The 19,484-nt window shown below is 39.2% G+C and overlaps 1 long non-coding RNA gene across 1 annotated transcript; it reads right to left on the bottom strand.

Moving 5' to 3' along the window:
• Positions 1-12,465: 12,465 nt before the first annotated feature.
• LOC108958593 lies at positions 12,466-13,986 on the bottom strand. Its single transcript, XR_005549376.1, has 3 exons — positions 13,766-13,986; positions 12,624-13,662; positions 12,466-12,481 (listed from the first exon to the last, which is right to left on the bottom strand). It is a non-coding gene; the product is annotated as an uncharacterized LOC108958593 (long non-coding RNA).
• Positions 13,987-19,484: the final 5,498 nt, after the last annotated feature.

Below are 19,484 nucleotides of genomic sequence, written 5' to 3'. Positions count from 1 at the left end.
CGTTAGGTATCGAAATTGCATTAATATAAATATTAAGATAACCCAAGTTCTTTGGTTCATACGTTTTCAACTCTTGATTGGGCAATGTAGCCGGCCCCCAAAAAAGAGGCTGGCGGTGACTCTTAATTAACATGTTAGGTTGTTTAACGAACATTAAAATGAATCATTATCATGTGAGGTTTGGGAGAATCTGTATTTGTAATTAATAGACTGAGTGCGGCTCACCGACTAGGCGATGCTTCTAAAGCTTTATATTATGGGAACACATGCTTAAATTGTTTTACAATTAAATACCCATAAATCTATCCACTAGAGGGCCCTTCCTACCTTGAGGGGTAGGTTGCGGCATCCATCGTTCACCACCCATCGTTTATCATACTCGACCACCACAATTCCGGTTAGACAAATAAGGAAGCTTGGCCACAAAAGAAAACCTGATTTTGGGCAACGCCGAGAGCTTTATAAACACCTCTCATCGATTTCTCTCATTAATGAGTCTTTCCCAGTGGATAAGATCATCTCTCTCTCTCTCTCTCTCTCTCTCTCTCTCTCTCTCTCACACACACACACACACACACACACACACACACACACCAGCACAATCCCACGGCCTCACCCCTAATTTGTGTTTAGCTTTGAGTCTCTTGTTTGGTCTATGACAGGGAAGCCATCTGTTATTTGGAAGCGGAAGGTTTGGTTTATTCGATGATTAACGACTTCTACCACAAATCAACTGCTAATACTTGATGTCCACGTTTTATTCTAAATAGCTTTTAGGAGAGACATTCTAAAACATGGAGATGTTTTATCCCCCTAGCATGATCTCCTATTGCTTTAACATTTTAGCATGCCCAACTGAGTGGGTTAATGAAAGTGTCACGGCCCGAAAAAAAAAGCATATCCAAGAGGTTTCTTGAACACGGGCGTGACACATTAAAGATCCTCGGCTTATACCCCAAAAACTTAGAGTATTCTCCTGGGGGCGGGCGATACTGTATTTGTACGCATACGCTATAAATGCGAGTAGCTAGTAGTTGTGTAATTAATGCTGGTGGTTGGTAGATGAGGAGGTGCAATCTCCACCGTTAGATCTAAGGGACAATAAATGCGAGTAGCTAGTAGTTGTGTAATTAATGCTGGTAGTTGGTAGATGAGGAGGTGCAATCTCCACCGTTAGATCTAAGGGAGATCTACGGATATGGTTTGCCTTGTACTTGTATATAAAGGGGTCTCCTCCCTCATTGTATTCTTATTCACAAGCAATACAAAAACCAAATCTTCTCTCTCTACATACGAGTCTTGTGAGTCGAGTGTGCAAGGCTGGTTAAGGGTAGAACCTTAAGGCCGCATGGGTAAATCGATGAGTGATCGAGAGCTGATCGATCGGCCCGTGACAAAAGCATATATCTTTAGCTTGTTATAATCCTTTTGTTGTTCAATTTATCTTTGTCATGTAAATAGCGGGACATCTAGAATTGCATATCTACCTTCTAAAAGGGTAGTATAGATTGTATCATCCTGTGACCAGGAGGATTTTTTGCATTTCTCAAACATAATGATTTTGCACCCACAAGCCACAAGCCACAAATGTTATAGAAGAGGTTGAAGTTCACATTTCACCAATTACAGTGCAAGTTGGATAACCTGGAAGTTCTCAGAAACTAATTTATACTTATCCTATAGAAGGAAGGAAGAGATACAAGAGAAGAAGTGATTAGATTAATTGGAGAAAGCCAAGGGTTCACATTGACTATGGTATCAAAGAGCAATATTGCTTTGCTCCGTCCTAGGCTCACATAACTAGACCCTAATCATTAATGAAAGATGTATCAAATCGTACCTGTCCGTGAGAAAAAGAATGATTAAAAGAGTACTGCAGTTTTGAGCAAGTGCTTCTTGGTTGTATCCTCTGTTAGGCTTTGATCAGCATGAGGTCCATTGTATCCTCCCCGTTCGCAGCCATGAAAACCATGTCCTTTTCCTTGACCGAGCCTTTGGCATAACCTTGGTTGTGGTCCCAACCTCTATCGTCATACTCAGAATTCACAAAACCATTCCCTGAAACAAGCAATATTATAAGCTGTTACTAGCAAGCAAACATACGAAGGATTGCAAATGCAGCAGCAAGGGTATTGCCATATGCATATTCCTCAAAGAAGTACATTAACATTTTGGTGCAATTACAATCGAGAATGAAAACAATTTACTTAACCAAGATGCAAGATCCCATATCTAAAACACTCCCTTCCATGCAATCTAAAAAATTGTTCAGCTTTGTGAATGCAATACCTCTAGATCTCAGTCTTCCTCTATCTCCGCGACCTCTTCCTCGCCCATTAGGTGATCCCCCTATTTAAATGAGGAACATAACTAGAAGAAAATTAGAGAAACCACATTACAGTCACTAATAGACAATAATGACAGAATCATTTCTAGAAGTACCCCCCTCATAACGAAGCTCTGACGATGTCTCCACCATCTCAACAGGTAATAGAGGCTGATACCGGCAATAGAGGGCATTTGAGGCTTATGATGATCAAACGTCAAGCTCTAAATATGTCTATGTCTCACAATGAAGAATCAGTGACAAGAGACGAACACCATGAACTCATCCAACAGCCGATGTATCCAGTTCCTTCTTTGAAAGATTTACTATAATCATCGACGCATACCTCAAGATCTCTAACCAACCCAAACAAGAGAAAGACATTAGATGGAGAAAGAAGAGCACTTTTGAAATTGAAAATTCATGGCCAATCAGTTTGCAACTACACTTACGCGACAATCTCCCGTCTGAATATCAACTTGCAGCTCCAAATCCAATGTTGGTTAAGCAAATAGGCTGAAAAAATTCTAGGCAGAAGCAGTAAAATGATGAGCACCAGTTAATCTGTTGAGTTCAACGGATACCGTGCCAAAGGGCAAATGGCTCAGAAGAGGTTTTGGGTGTGGGCTTAGCCACTTATGGTATCCCAAACACTTGCCAAAACATTAATCTTTCATCTGCTGCTGCAGATGCCACTGTGCATTCATCCAGACTCTGTAATTACTTTTCCATGCACCCAACTAAAGGATTTGTTACAGAGGAACAATTCGATTTGCAAGTGTTCACACTCAACTTGGTAGAACAAATAAGAGGAGGAATGACCTAGAGCAATATGTCCTCATGTATCTTGTCAGCACTTGTTTGCCTAGGCCAAGACATCAGGTTTCATCCCTATACCTAGAGAAGATTTCTTGCACTAAACCCCTGTATCGATCTTTTGATCATCAGTCTTTCAGGGAGAGGATCAGTCTTACCTTGTTCGCAAGCGAAAGATGGCCACTCCTCTAGACATGCCGTGTGATGCTTGTCTTGAGCCTTACCTGCAATTCACTACGTTCGTGCTTGATCGGAAATTCTAGGAAGAACCATACTACGCTGAATACATCTCTCTTCCATGGGATCACTGGTCAAAATATGTACGTTTGGCCCGTGCACAGAGATGTTACTCAGGAGGTAGTATCTATTTTCTATGAAAAGCAATAGATGTTGATGAAATTTTTGATTCGCGCTCATCCTCTAATTGCGCAGTTAAAGGATGACGATGAGCCATCAAAGAGAACACGAATAGGGTTGAAATTAAAACCATGGACGGGTGTTTACCATGTGCATCCACCAATGAAGCAAAGATGAGGACTTGAATTTCATATTCAATTATTTTTTCTGTGGTAACTTTAAGTTTATTCGTAATCTTCCTGTTTCTTGCAGGTATTTTTCTAATTCGAATGATGTCGACCTGCCCTTACACATTCAAAAGGGACGCGAGGAAGGAATACATGTCGCCAGTGTGGCTTCTGGTCCCCTTTCCAAGTCATGGGCCATAATAATGGATGATAGCGTCAGCTACGCTGCTCAGACTCATGCTATTTCGATCGGCTATCTACTTGAGATTTTTGTTGAAAGGCTTTACTTTGAACTTTCAAGCATGGTAGATCCCATAGGTGCACATCACAATTCTTATAATACAAACCAGGTTGAATTTGTGTTGGACCTATTATGAACACATACACACCAACCTCTTACCGTGGAATTCTCGATTTTGACAGTCTTGACTGCTTCTTTCCATATTCGAAGGACTGGATTCGGGCACATAGGTCGCAGAACTATCACATCACCATAGTGGTTGGAGCAGTCGACCACAAATTTCTAGTTATAAGGTCCAAGGGTTGGTCCGTGAATATTCAATTTCTATTCCATTGACTCCTAAGTAATGCTATCCAGTTTTTTATTGATATGCACGCAACGACCCCCAGTGTTAGGCAGTATTGTTGTGTTACTAATACATTTCCTTTCAAGTGAATAGGATATAAGGTTTTCATGGCACCGCCTTTTTGAAGTACTTCTATTCAACAGCAATACAAACTAGTTTGTAAGTTGTCAAACATACATTTTATAGTCTAAAGAAAGCGGATTTCTTTCTTCACTGTCACATTCAAATGATATTTTCAATTAATCTTAATGACTTACTTTAAACTTGAGACCATTTCTACTTCTCCGTTGATTTGATTCTATTTGACTTGTAAGGTTACAAGCAAAACCTATGAAACATCAAACTAAAAAAATTACAACTTTCGAGTTCCTCTCGTGCCCAATTTGTTTTAAAATCAATCTAAATTTAAGTGCAAAACTATGTGATGCTCATTCCGACATAGAAATTGGCTAAACTATACCAATTTTTCCACTCTTAATTAAGTATATGTGGTTGAATTGAACAAAATGTCTTTTAATAAAAAAAAATCATTCAAAGAAATATATTTTATTCTTCGTTGATGAGTTTTGTTAAATTACATAAATCATATCATTTCTTTAGTTCTTAATTAGATAAATTCGATTGAGTTAAACAAAAAAAAAATCACTTGAAAATAAAATTTAAGATATTTTTCGTTTATCTTTCTTGAATCCCTAACAAGATATTCAAGTGACGACAGAACCCCTTCACCAAGAGGAGATCAACTTAGCCGACCAAGCACCACATTTGTTTTTCTCTACCGAAAATTTTGTAGTTTTGTGTGTTGCTGTTGCAATCATACCGTAGCACACATCTCTGCTGGTTCGGCTCAACCCCTTCACCAAATGACCCAAGACCTGGCTTTGTGTTGCTGTCCAATCATTAGCAAGAGCCGCCTTTAGTTTTAAATAGGTGAGTTGTTTTCCTAAAATTGGATTAGGGGTCGAGTACCTCTGTTTAGGGGTTGAAATAAGTTAGGAAAGGTTTAGATGAGATTAAATATGGTTGAGTGTTAATTTAGAAAGGTTAGAGTAACTATAGAGGGGCTTAGTTTTAGTTTAAATGACAAAATAAGAACCGTAGGGGACAAGTTGGCCAAAGACAGGGGTTGTTCCTTAAAACTGTTTTTTGGACGTGTACGATTTATTATTTTTGGTAGACTAACATGTGTGGTGATTTTGAAGTGGATTCATTTTGAAGAAATGTTTACACATCTTCAAGTATAACATATTTTTTCTCAAGATTTTTGGGGATTTAAAGGAAAATGATTTTGGTTTCGTTTCCTTTAAACAGAGACTCGAGTTGCACTGGAATTTGCGACCTATAAAGATTCTATGAGTTATTACTAACCATTCGGATCCGATTTTAAAAATAGGTTCTTCACAAAAGTTGTTCATTATGTTTTCTAGTTTAACATACTCGAATTTCGGACCATACAAATTTGTTTCGGACCCTGAACTAAGCTAGTTTTGAAAAACAGATCATTTGGAAATGGACCCGATTTTAGTACTGGATTGAGTGAATTATTGGGCCAAATCTAGAAGGATCTGGGCCTCGGTATTTCATGAAAAATGTTTCTTTACGTTTTATTTAGCACGTATTCATGTTTGAAATTTTTTTGAACTTATATAAATTGGTTTATGATCTTGAACCCGAAAGTGCGCAATTGGGCAGTTTTTGTCAATTCTAGTCAATAAAAGTTTATAACTGTTTTGAGGTGTTTCTTGCTGGAAATTTGTTTAATTGATATTGTGAATGAAATGTGCAATTGAGCATTGAATCATGGCATTGAGTGAATGCATACATGATATGACATGCCATCACGAGCTTTTGGGGCTGAACGATACTCCTTCGGGAATGCCCCAAGTCGACGGATGCCGGTCGCAGTGGATGCTAGACCGATGCTCATAATCGAAATGTCGTCTAGATGTTGCCGCGCTCGACGGTGCGGGGCGAAGCCCGGTTATGCCAAAAGACTGTTATCTGTGAGGTTGGCCATAATCAACGAATGGAAATTGTGAAACGCATGAATGCTCGAAGATTGAGGGACCTAATTAAAAAACGGAATTGTATGGTATATATTGGGACATACCATCACAGTTTAGTCTACTAATTGGGGGCCCGTATGATTATATCAATGTGTACATTCTTGAGCATTTATTTGTGAAAATATTATTATGTTGCCTAATCTTGATACAATTATGTATGACTCAATTTGATTAAGACTAATGTGCAGAGCAATGTTATTGAAAAGGGTTGTGAGAAACGTGATTAGGTTGCATGTAGAGTGTACCATTCTCCTAATCGAGATTTAAGGATTGAACTTGCTAAGATGTGATCTCACCTCATAGTGGGCTAAAATTTTACAAGTTCCTAGGTAAATGGTGGATATGCAAGAAGTAAAGGACTGCAGGCAATAGAGTATGGGTGCCTCAGTAGCCTCTGCCAGATGTTGATGGGTCTGCCTTCTGATCTGGATAGTGAGTGACCATTCACCCTAATCTATTGAAGAGTCTGGCAAGGTCGTAGGTAGAGAGACTTGGCCTATGGACGAGGAGCTCGAAGCATAATTAGCCTAGAAGCTCTTCATTTTGAAAAACACCATGTTATGTTAAACTCTTATGTATATAATGCTACAATAGAAATATGTGTGGTTTGTAAAACATATGCAGTTTGTAAAAATATATAACCCGATGTTTGCTATTCCATTTGTGAGTTGTTTGGAGTTATGATTATGCTTTCGCATGCTTGATAAAATGAACAGGTCAGCAACAGTTCCTAAGATGTTGCAAAATTATATCAACCACGGAGGGATGTGCATGTACTCGAAGTTGGGGGTCTAACATGAAGAAGAAGAACAATAGGAGAAAAAAAAAAAAAAGAAAAGAAAAAAAAAAAAAAGGAAAAATTATAAAAATTATTTAAAATTATTTAAAAATTAAAAGAAATTGATTTCGAATATAATTAATGAGTACGGTATCAAATGCAATTCTATTCTAGAATTAGAACTTTTGTACAATTATTAAAGGTGTTCTTTTACTCAAAATCAGTTCTTGGAAACATAATTAAAAAAAAAATCATTTCTAATTAAAATTTATTTCCGGGAATAGGATCGTGACCAAACGCGCCATTATTTTCTTCTTCAGCGAATGATGTGTCACAATTAGTATCATCCCTTCAGCATCCAAAACACGTTCGTGTTGCCGGCCACTTCGGGATAGGTCAAGTCTTATCTTGTAAATAAGGTAAGGAGATGGAGAACATGAGCACACGAAAATCAAAGAAGCAAAGCCTTTTTTCTTTCTTTGTTCTTTTGCTTTTGTCGCCATCCTTGATAATCGGCGTCATCCGAGATAAAACATTTGTGCTAGCTTTTAATATCGATTTATTAGATGAATTACAATCTGTGAATATTCCTGCCATGTTCAAGGTAAATCCCTCTTTACTTGCTACGGTTAAACTCCACCTTAGGTCTGTGAATTTCCTTATATTTTCCAACTAGATCCTTAAACCTTCAATTTGTTTGATCAATTTGTTGCACTTGCATAGATGGCTTATTTAAAAATTCATGCATAAGGCTAGGGAACTTCGGATGAACTAATGCCAATGGGTGTAGGCCTCGCTTAATCAAGTTCCTCACACTTAATTGGGTTAATTTGAGCTTGTGCAACTAATGAGATAAATTTTTCTAATGAAGTCTCTTCTCAAATCAAGCACATGCGACTCTTTTCCTTGTTTTTGTTTTCCATGCTTTCTTCCTTCCCATGTGATTGTCCCCGGTGGGTTGTTCATCTTATAGCGATACTATTTCCATGTCACATTCTTGACAGCAGTAATGGAGATATTCGATTTACTTGATTTGGACTACAAAGGGACTTGATTGAAGAAGTGATTAGGCATAGCAAATGTCATGCCCCGATCCTCGGGCACGTGCCAATTCCTTTCCTTGGTTGATTAAAAAATTAGCGATTTCCCAGGACGTATCGCCGACCCATTTCTTTTAATATGCACATGCGAAAGCAATTAAAAATCCCCAGACAATAAAATATTGGGATAGATCAGTAGGACCAAATTTCAAACTCTTAAAAACCTTCACTCTTATATACAAGGTGAACTAATAAGTTCAATTCACTATAAGCCAGTTTAAAAACAAGGTCTACAAGTAGAAGTGGGGTTCTACAAGCTATGGGTCCCCATCCTTATCTTCATCATCCTCCACACTCCAACTAGAGCCTTCAGCAGGCTGCACCAAACTTTCGAGATCTTCAAAATCCAAGTCTACTATATTTAGGGACTTGAAATGGTTATTCAATAACCAATGAGACGATATCTTAGCAAGTTCTACCCCTTAAGACCCGATTAGTAAACCAATACACATAAGGGCTGCCAATGCACAACATGAATCGGATGACTTACCTTGGCCTCAAATTCTACTTGCATATTAGCACAATTCAATAGGCACCCTAGCAATCACATCAAAGATCGACATTTTGATCAATCGACCTAGTCGATTACAAGTAAACAAGACCACTCACCAATCATTCCCATTCAATCAATCAATTCACAAAATCAAATCAAAGTAATGATCAATCGACCTAGTCGATTACATATCAAACAGACAATTTCTGGTCATTTCAACTATTCCAACTCAATTCCCAATTATAAATCACGGTCCTTAGGACACAACTTATCTATAAGTGGTAACCACGGCCCCACCATGCAACTGTTTTAGATTTAGTGGCTTTACGGTCCCACCCGACCCTTCCAAGATTCAATGGCTTTATGGTCCCACCCAACTCTTTCAAAATTCAATAGTTTTATGGTCCCACGCAACCATTTCAAGATTCAATGGCTTTATGGTCCCACCCGACCCTTTCAACCGCGACCAACGATATTGCACATCGCAATTAAATTCTCAATTTCATAATATCTTAGCCTAATTTGTTGGTATCAAAGATACTCGATAAAATATCGTGTGTGGGTACACGATCTGCCTTAGCCAAAATAAAATAGTTTCATTTCTATAAATCCCACCATTTTCTCTAGTCTACCAAAACATTTTTGGCATTGCCAACCGATGCCCAATTATTTTTGAATTAATAACCAAATATTATCAATTTAGGAATAAATCCTAAAATCACTAATAAATCAATTTAGCACAAAATAAAGCTCAATTAAATAAATGGACTGCACTACGACAATCAGCACGAAATTCCAGTCACCGACCATCCCGGTTGAATTTCCTTAAAAAAATAAAATAATTAATTTCGAAAATTAAAAATACTAACCTAGGAAAAAATCATTAAATTAAATACCAATACGGACCCAAAAATTCCTAGACCCTTCTAGATAAATAGAATAATTTTTCTAGGCCTCTTTTAATTTAATTTAACCACCTAACATGCGTAATTGAATAATTGAGTTTTTAATTTAATATAACTAACCACCTAATTCCTAATTAAATAAATCTAAACAACCCTTACGCATAATTAGCAAACTAAGAAAGCATTAGTGAGTAAGACTCACTTGAATAAAAGCGAGGACCGGGATACCGTGACGACAACGCGACGGCGGCCGAATTCCAAAATTTTGGCGGTGTCGATGCACACTCGAGCCGGGCCAAGAGACTTTGCAAGCCTGCAGAAATTCTCTGGACTTAAACTTGGACTTGGGTCTGCTGAACTGGGCTTGACCACACGGGCTTGGGCCTCAAAATCGCGGGCTTGGACTGCTGACTTCTTGGGTCAACGTTGGGTTGAACTTCAAGACTGACAGTGGGCTGTAACTTAAATGGACCAAGCTGAATATGGGCTGGAAATGGCTGCTGGAAACACTGAACTGGGCCGGGCTTCAAGTGGGCTTCAAATGGTCGCTGGACTTGAAGATGACAATCACGCGGGCTGCACTTTACAAGTTGGGCCGAAACTCTGGCAAATCGTGGCCGAATAGATTGACTCGCTGGGCTGCTCGCTGCAAAGAAGGTGGGCCGGACGAACGGCAGCAGCTTGGGCTTCGATCGACGTTGGCGCAGCAAGACCGAAGCAGAAACGGAGCTGCAGGTCTTCGAGATTTGCTGGCAGCTGAAGATGGAGCGGGTTGAAGCTGCTGCAGACTTCGCTGGACACGTGGACTAAACACGAGACCAAGAGAAGACGCTGGCCTGGACGCGTGGATGAGGGGGTCAACAAAGAGGAGAGCTCTACCGTTTGTTGACCGAACAAGCAGCAAAGCCTGTCGCTGCTGGGTCATCTTGGCCGAGTAAAAGAGAAAGATAGTGGAGAGAAGCTTCGGTGGTGGGTGGCTCTCGTGGCAAAAGAAGAAGGCTCGGCAGGAGGCTTCACTCGGTGCTGGACGGGGCAACACGAGACAGAAGGAAAATGGACGCTGGCTGTGTGGGTGGAGTCAACACTTGGAGAGACTTTGGCCGGTTTGTTGACTCCCGCATGGCAGAGGAGACACGCGGGTGGAACAGAAAGAAAAACGAAGAGCTTCGGTGGACGGTGATGCCGCTTCACTCGGGTCTTCGATCGTCGCTGGACGTGGCCGCGTGGAGGAAGAAATTTGGTGGGGAAGCTGGCGTGGCTGCAGGTCTTCGTGGCTTGCGCAGCTGGGCTTCGGTCACCGATGGAAGAATTTTTTGCTGCATGTTGACTCGTGAAGTGGCGTGACAAGCCGTGTGAAGATCGGTGGTGGAGCAGAATCGCTGGTGGGAGAGAACGACGTGGGGGCTTCTTCGGTTGCTGCAGGCGTGCGGCGCGGGCTGTTGTGGTCAACGGAAGCTTTGTTGGAGAAGAGGTTGAGCTGGTGAATGGCGTGGCAGCAAGATGGAGGGGTCTTCGGTGGATGATGGAGCTCAGTGGAAGCTGGTTGTCGAAGAAGCTGAGACGGTGGTAGCTTCAAGAAGTTTCGGCAGGGTGTGGCTTCGGTCGGTTGAATCCCACACGGCAGAAACAATGGAGACAGAACTCGGTGGATGGCAGCAGGTAGCTCGGTGGATCGTTGGATGAAGAGAGAGAGATGGTTCGGTGAGTGAAGCTGCAGGAAATAGCAGCAAGCTGTCTTCGTGGCAGAAAACTGAGGGCGTGGGCGTGGCTTCGTGGAACAGAATCGCTTGTTCCTCATTCAATTAGAAAATTTGGCTCACTCCATTGTTTGGAGAAGAACAAGAGGAAAATTCGAAGAATATATTACTTGCAATGAACTTCTAGCCTAGTCATCAGACAAATCAAAGATAAAGCGTTTCCCATTACCTATAAAGAAAAAAAGATGCAAAAACAATCAAAATCTATCCTTGCAAGTGGCAAGTGAAAAAGATAGGGAGTAAGCCAAGAAGAGAGAGGCATATAACAAGACAGATGAAACCATTCTCTTAGAGCTCTCCCAGCACAAGTTGCATCAACTTTCATTCGACAAATATCTACAACAAAGCTAACTCCATGACTCAACGCACAAGCATACGACATTATAATGACATCCCACTGAAATCTTCCCCACGCCCATAGATTTAAGAGTTTTCTACAAATGGTCATATGTAACGAGACAAAACTTGTGCTTTGTGTGGTAAGAGACAGAACCACCTCCCTAGGATTCCCGCCCATAGGTATTATAGCAATAGATCCTGTAATATATTATCAGGTAACTACACCAGTCTCATAATTGATTAAAAGTCCTTGGCAAAGGTATCTGGAAGGGACATCACGGATTTATGGATGGATCCTATACTGAATAGACAACAACATTGTTGCGTATCTAGCCCTTTGAAATCTCACAAAAGATCTCCTATAGCAAAGTCCCAGCTACTTTGCCAATAACAGTGGTAGGAAGCTGCTGTGGATCCCCAACTAGAAACACAGAGCAGCACCAGCAGAAAAGGAAGGAAGAACTGCCTCCTCATTGGCCTGGACTGCCTCATCAATGATTATCAAGTCGAAACCATGAGAAACGTGAGAGAATGACTTTCTATCACTGCTTGAAAGGGTGGTGAAGACAATCTGAGCTCCATTGGCGGAACCTGCCTCAAGACTGGCACAGGCTTCTTCCATATTAAAAGACAACCTGAAACTCTACTCCTACAGTGAGAATGCAAGACATCTCAAATAGCACTTTGTCCCTGTTCTCAACTGCCTGAGCAAGTTGCTTGACCCACGCATCATGATTCTAGTCCCTTGCCATCAAAACTTCAGGATCCTTCTCCTTTCAACGGAGGAAACCTGCATAATTTGTGTAGAGAGGAAAAGATCATCAGATAGCATTGTCCTAAATAACAACACGCAGCTCATTCCAAGAGGCGAGGGAAAGAAGTGCCATGCGGGCATCTCCACGAAGTTCAAGAAGAAGCTAATGCATAGCAACCTCGGGCGCTTGTTGCGGTGCCCCATGTGCTCCCACGAAGTTGGCAAAGGTACATCAAGTAATAATTTTCAGGTACCTAACAAGAGATAAAGCCAGAAGTTTAAAGACCATAAAAGTGGAACGTCAAATGAATAATGGCCTTTCCATATCTTAATTAAAGAATAAATTAGAAAAACTAATCCCAAAAGCTTTGTGAAAGAATAATGGACTTACCGAAAAAGGAATAATTGACAGACCCAATCATTTGCTACAATATATTGAGCTTATTCAAGTTATAGATGAAATGCACGACGTGCAACCTTCGACTTAAACACTAACTGATACATTCCATCCCCGTTTTTAAAGTAAAGCCGCCAACGAAAGAAACGTCACACAAATGACAAAATTGCAGTAAACACTTACTGATACATCACCAACCATTCCTCAACATCTTAAAGTTCAGCATCATGCACTTTTTGAAAAAAAATTGCAGCAGAACCATGCCAGGACCTTTTCTACAGGAATCAATCGTGCATGCTAAATGAAATTGGCTTCCAATAGAAAGCAAAGAAATAAAGTAAGCACCCTTTCCGATAGACTCTTGCTCTGTACAAATGTCCAGTATCACTCCTACCGAGAGTCATCCAATCAAATTTCAAGATACAAGTAGGGAAGACAATACTTCCTGGGTACAAGTTGAAAGAAATCCTCATCCTAAGTAAAGATATGTAGTTGTGGCATACTCATACTTCGCACACACTAATATTCTATTATTCATGTTAAGAAACACAGAGGAATTATATATTTGTTAGAATATTCGTAAGATTAAAGAACTCAGAATAGCCAAAAAAAATCTGTCAACGTATGATTTTGGAAAGACTAATTCATGATGTATTTTCTGTTTTATGCTAACACTTTAGATGGCCAATCATAATGGATATGCCAGGCTCATTTATGTATGTATACGCAGGACAACCCCAGACGGATTTCATCCTCGGCCATGCTGGCCCTTCACCTCCGACCACCATCCCACGGCCACCGACGTTAACCCTTACCTCCCCTGCCATTAGCCATCAAAGGTTCAACAAACACAAGCCAGGCATTACTAAAATACGCACAGGATGCGAATGCAAGAGCTGGGATGCGGCTAACATGGAATTTACCAGAAAGCTGTCGTGCGTATGTGATTTGAAGATCATATTTCTCGTCCGGAACCACCGTCCATCGTCATTGAGCCACTTAGAATGCATGCGATTGCAGAAACAGATGTTTAGTAAAGTGCTCAAATATGGTAAAATCAAATCGAAGACAAGTGAAGGAGATTCTCGGTTTACAAGGAACAAAACCGACAAATACATCAAGCGATCAGTATTTTGAACCAAAAAAAAAAAATCTAAAATATGACAGGTTTGCTTCTCAAACGATCAATAGCGCTAGTTAACGATCGTGGATCTGACTTATGCATTTCGACGAACCCACACTGGGCATCTTGGGAAAACGATTCTATATGAGATACTAATGCAACATTTCTGTCCAGAGACATCCAGGGAGGGTTTAATTCGTGCAAATATCAGTATCAATTTCAAACCCAAGTCTTATTTGCGGGATAATATAGTGCTTCGAGCTTTACCTTGACAACAAAGAGTTCCAGGCAAGATCGCTCCCCTGGCTATCACGAGAAAATTCCAGAAATGTTTACACCTAAATATGGTTGGGTCATCGATAAGCACATGTTTGGCATGTGAGCATACACAATCACATGGGAAACATTGCCACATGCATGGCGTCCTGTCAATGACCATAAAAGACGATATGTGACAGCCGACGGTGATGTGGTATATACTTAGTTATCAACACCCGGGGACGAGATGTCGATAAACCATCGATATGAATGTCGACAATGATACAAATAGCAAAGTGCCATCTAAAGATCTTTAACGGCACGAGAAATCAACAAAGAGACGTAGAGGCATGGTTACAAGACAAAACAATTTGAATTGGGAAGAAATGGGCGTGCACCCTTGGAGGGAACAATTGCCATTTGAATATTAGACAAAGGGATATCAAAGACAGAACAAAGGAGCTGTACAATTGTGAGGTAGTTATCAATAACCAATCGCTGGTCACTACTATAACAAAATCATGGAGGCAATTAACACTCTTTTTCGGGAGAATAACCGTTTAAAGAGATAATCTAGGGATCACGGGTAGGGAAATGCTAAAGAATACAGAGTCTCCCAAACCCATACCTTACATGATAAGGATTCATTTTAATGTTCGTTAAACAACTAATTAAGAGTCACTACTAGCCTCTTTTTTGGGGGCCGGCTACATTGCCCAATCAAGAATTGAAAGTATTCCCTTGATTTCCACAGAACCAAAGAATTTGGGTTATCTTAATATTTATATTAGTGCAATTTTGGTACCTAACGGTTTGGCTGTTACCTAAAGTGATCATGCATTTGTTTTTATGTTTTTGTGCAAATTCATTTTGAGCATTGAAATGCGATCATATGTGGATGGTTTGTTCATGCAATTCTAAACTAGTCAACATAGTATGAAATAAACACGCATATAACTGAAAATATGTTGTGGGAAGGTAAACACTCAAGAAATTAAAGCGCAAACTGTTCTAAGTGCATGAAAAATAAAACCCACAACTTGTTGGATATTATTACAAATTTGAATGAAAAGCTCGAGAAATGGTCGAGAATGAATGGTACATCACAAACGCTGGATATCGGGCATGCCACAACTTTCGAGTCTTTCAATCTACTTCTTCACAGATCGTCTCGACATACTATTCTAAGTATTCGACTTATGTAATACATATAATGCAGCCATACAAGTCCAAGAAAGTACAAACAAGTGCCAATAACTCGAGCAAATTTTGAACATGAAACACGAGCCTTGAAGTTGGCCTTTGGTTGTGCACACATATCATACCATTCTAGACCACTAAAATTGATTAAATTGTGATTATAGTTATTGGCCATCATTTGTGTTCACTAACAGTGGTCAATTTTTTAGTAATCCCTAAATTTAAGGTCTAAATCTCCTTTTCGCATTTCCCTTGTTCATGCATTGAACTTATGCATACATCTAACAATCACCTACGTGAACAATCAAACATGCATTCAGATGAAAAATGGACTTGAATCTCAAACCATCAAACAAAGCTAGTTAATCATAAATAGGATCACTTATTCATTAATTGCAGGATTCATATCATTAGGTTTTGAAATTAATTGACCAGACAAACGATCATCAAATGAAGTGATTCAGGCATGCTTCGAAAGCTTAATACGTGTAGAATAAATGTCTATAAGGTCATTATATCTATTTTTTTACCATTTGACTCGAAAAATACGATTTGTCCCGAAGGGTCCAGAATCCGGCCCGTTTCAGGTCCGACTTTTGAAAAATTTGGAAAAAATATCAACCGACTTTAAATTGGCTTGAAAATTTTTGAGTAGTTAGGGAAGGGAATCAATTACAAACTTTCAGTTTTTATATTTGACAAATTCATAAGAGAATATTTTGGAAAATCGGTCAGTGCCTAACTGTTACAACTGAATTAGTTTCGGTAGCAGCTCAAACCTTATCCGAATGTTTTGCAACTAAGCCCCTCAAAAATTGCAATAAGGTATTGAAATATTTGATATTTGCATATAAGAGCCTCGGGAAAAACTTTAATTTTTTAGAAATTTGCAAAAAAGGGCCTCAACTTCATCAAAATTACAAAACACACCCGGTCGTTCTTGAGAAACAAGTTCCTCGATCTGGGGGCAAATTGATTATGATCCTTTGAATGACCAAACATGCATCGATTTCAATAAAATTGGTGTCAAATGAAAGCTTGAGATGTTAGCTCAAACTTTCGTGAAGAACTCATTTTGAAAATATGAACACAAATTTTTATAAAAATTGAAGAACACATAAAGATCTGACTGGAAAACCGATTTTCAGAGGCAAGCACGAATGATTGAATGATGATCAAACTGACCAAACGACCTTCATTTTTTTTAAATGAAATTTTAGGTTAACTAGATCCAGATGTGGCAAACAAATTTCATGGAGACATCATCCCGAAAATCTAATCACAAAAATCCTAAAAAAAAAATAAAAATCAAGAAATCACCGATGTACATCAGAAACAGAACAATCATGAAAGAAATATCAATTTTCCAAATCAGGCCTCAATGTTGCTGGGGCATTTTGACACAGCAAATGAAGTCCATTTAAGGTACACAATATTTTGATTAGAAGTTTAGAACATCTTTTACAAAACTCTGGTTGATCACATCTCGAAAGAGCAACGTTTTCTAGCTCGTATCATCAGTGGAAGAATTTCGGTACAAAGAACAAACGAATTTTCCAGAACATTAAATCCACAATAATCAAACAATCAAGCATCCAATGATCAATTCAGCTCATCAAATCACCATGTCTAAACATCTATAAATAACTCCTAGCCCCGGCCACTAAATATTATTTCGAAAACCAATATTACGACCCGCTTCATCAGACTAAAATCATAGAGAATAGAATGCCTTACCTTAGTCATAAACAACTTCAAGCTCAAACAAGCTATTCGGCCGCCGAGTATACTCCACAAGATGACAGGTGATAGCTCCTTAAATTTGAATCAATCGCGCAAAAACGAGAAGTGAGAACAAATACAATTGAACTTGAAATGAACAATTGAAGAAAGATCAAGAAATGGGAATAGGTCCGACGAGGATTCGAGCTTGCTCCGGCCACCATGAGCTCAAAGACTCATCGGCAAGAGACGCCACAAGGATCAAGGAGTCACCGAACGTTAATGGACCACCATCATGATAGCTGGAATAGCTTTGGCATGGGGCATGGCCTTCGGGCCTGAGAGGAAACAATTGCCGATGGGGGACTTCCGGCAATGGCACAGTGGAGCGGAGGTTGCGATCGGGCAAGGGGATGGCCAGAGGTCGTCAAAGATGAGGTGGCTCACCAGTGAGGGGCGACGATTGGCTGACAAGTGGCAGGCAAGGCTTCAGCCTCTTGCTCATCACACGAGAGAGAGAATATTCTGTAAAATGAGCCCCTTTAAATTTTGGAGGGAAATATATTCCCCTCGACTTTGAATCTATCCCGGTTAGGATTTACTCTCCCAAGATAAGATTAAAAATCCTTAATTGCTAAGCTTTTTTACATGATTGGATGCATATTATGCACATAAATTGATGACTTGTCACATTGGATGGCCAATATGAAGACCTTAATAAATGGCCAAGATTAATTCTTTTTTTTTTAAATTAATGATTAATCAAGGGTATTTTTGGTAATTTCCCATTTCAATGGCATTTTTGTAATTTCAAAGACACGAGGGAGATGAATTGTGCTGTGGACCATGGCTTGGCCAATCACTAACCAAGAGTTGGCTAGAGAGATCTCACCGATCAACGCTGATTGAACCAATCAAGCCAGTTGGACCCGGGCTTGAGGGGGTTGAACCGGTTCGGTCTTGGCTCTGAATTTGTCATAATTTTCTAATTTTGTGTTCAATTAAAACCAAATTTAAAGTTTATATGCAAATCAAACTAAACTGGATGTAATTGGATCATCTCAGCCAAGCTAAAAAGCTAAACTAGCATTTTTTATTGCACTCCAATTGGCTAAATTGAAGTTCAATTATATTACTTGGATGCTAATCTAGAATGGGTCAAGTCGATTTGGATCAATCATAACACATTAGCTCGATTTCACAGCCTTCGAGTAAGCCAAACTTGTTGAATTAAAAGGTTCCCATATGACTTTGTCAAAATTAATGTTGGTTTTGGATAGCCACTAAGAAAATTTGTTCATTGAATGTACAATCTCACTAATCATGGAGGATCAATTGGGACCCCTAATTAATTGGAGATTTTTACCAAACTTGGTTCAACAAGTGAGTGCAAAATGGTCTCTAGATCAAACGTCGTGAAGGGAAAAAGATTGAAATATCACTAGTAATAAAGTATTTTTTTTTTGGCCGATTTTGAACCTAAATACAAAAAAAAAAAAAAAAAAGAAGAGAACTAGGTGCTTACTTAATTTTGAGAAATTTTCGATGCCAAAATAAATTTGAAACTATAATAAGATGTTTCGTGAATTTTTCACATTTTTCAATAATCACTAAAATCTAATTAATGATCAATCTTTGAGTTTTTCTAAAAAAAAAATGTAATGCAAAAGTGAAATTGGGTTTTTTGATGAAAAAAATCAAATTTTGACTCGGAAAAGTCAACTTGAAAGTCAATTATGATTTTTTGAGTTTTTTGATGAAAATGGCAAGGAAATTAAGTATAAATGCATAGCCAATGAAAAAGAAATGAAAAAACGATATTTTTTGCTTAAGAAATAGGTTTCGACGCAATCGGAAATTCTAGGGCTTATTTGATAACGTGACAAACAATGTTTAGTTCTATCCATTTGTTCCCCGGAATGAAAAAAAGAACAGAATTCCGTTTAGTAATTTTTTTGTTCCCATAAATAAATTTGTTCTCGAGAATAAATTTAAAATAAAATCAAGAAGTAAAGAAAATGTTGCTTTTTTTTTTGTTTCCGAGAATAACTCCAGAATCAAGCCTCCTCCTCTTCTTCTTCTTCTTCTTCTCCTTCAGCAGGTGTCAACAATGGACGTCCGGCAAGGAAGAGGATCAATTTCTAGAGGGCTTTTCTTGATTTTTTTTTTTTTTTTTTTTTTTTTTTTTTTTGCGTGGTCTCAAGTTCTGTCAACAAAAATGGCATTAGGGATCCCGTGGGAAGCCGAGAATAAGCCTTTGGAAGGGCATTTTCAAAATCTCAAGCTCCTTCCTCCCTGGCCCTGGTGTCTCACTTTTTCCTTCAAGAGCTCCTTTCTCA

This window comes from Eucalyptus grandis, chromosome 3 (assembly GCF_016545825.1).
Source record: "Eucalyptus grandis isolate ANBG69807.140 chromosome 3, ASM1654582v1, whole genome shotgun sequence".
NCBI classification, from domain to species: Eukaryota; Viridiplantae; Streptophyta; class Magnoliopsida; order Myrtales; family Myrtaceae; genus Eucalyptus; species Eucalyptus grandis.
This window is presented reverse-complemented; position numbering and strand designations above follow the sequence as displayed.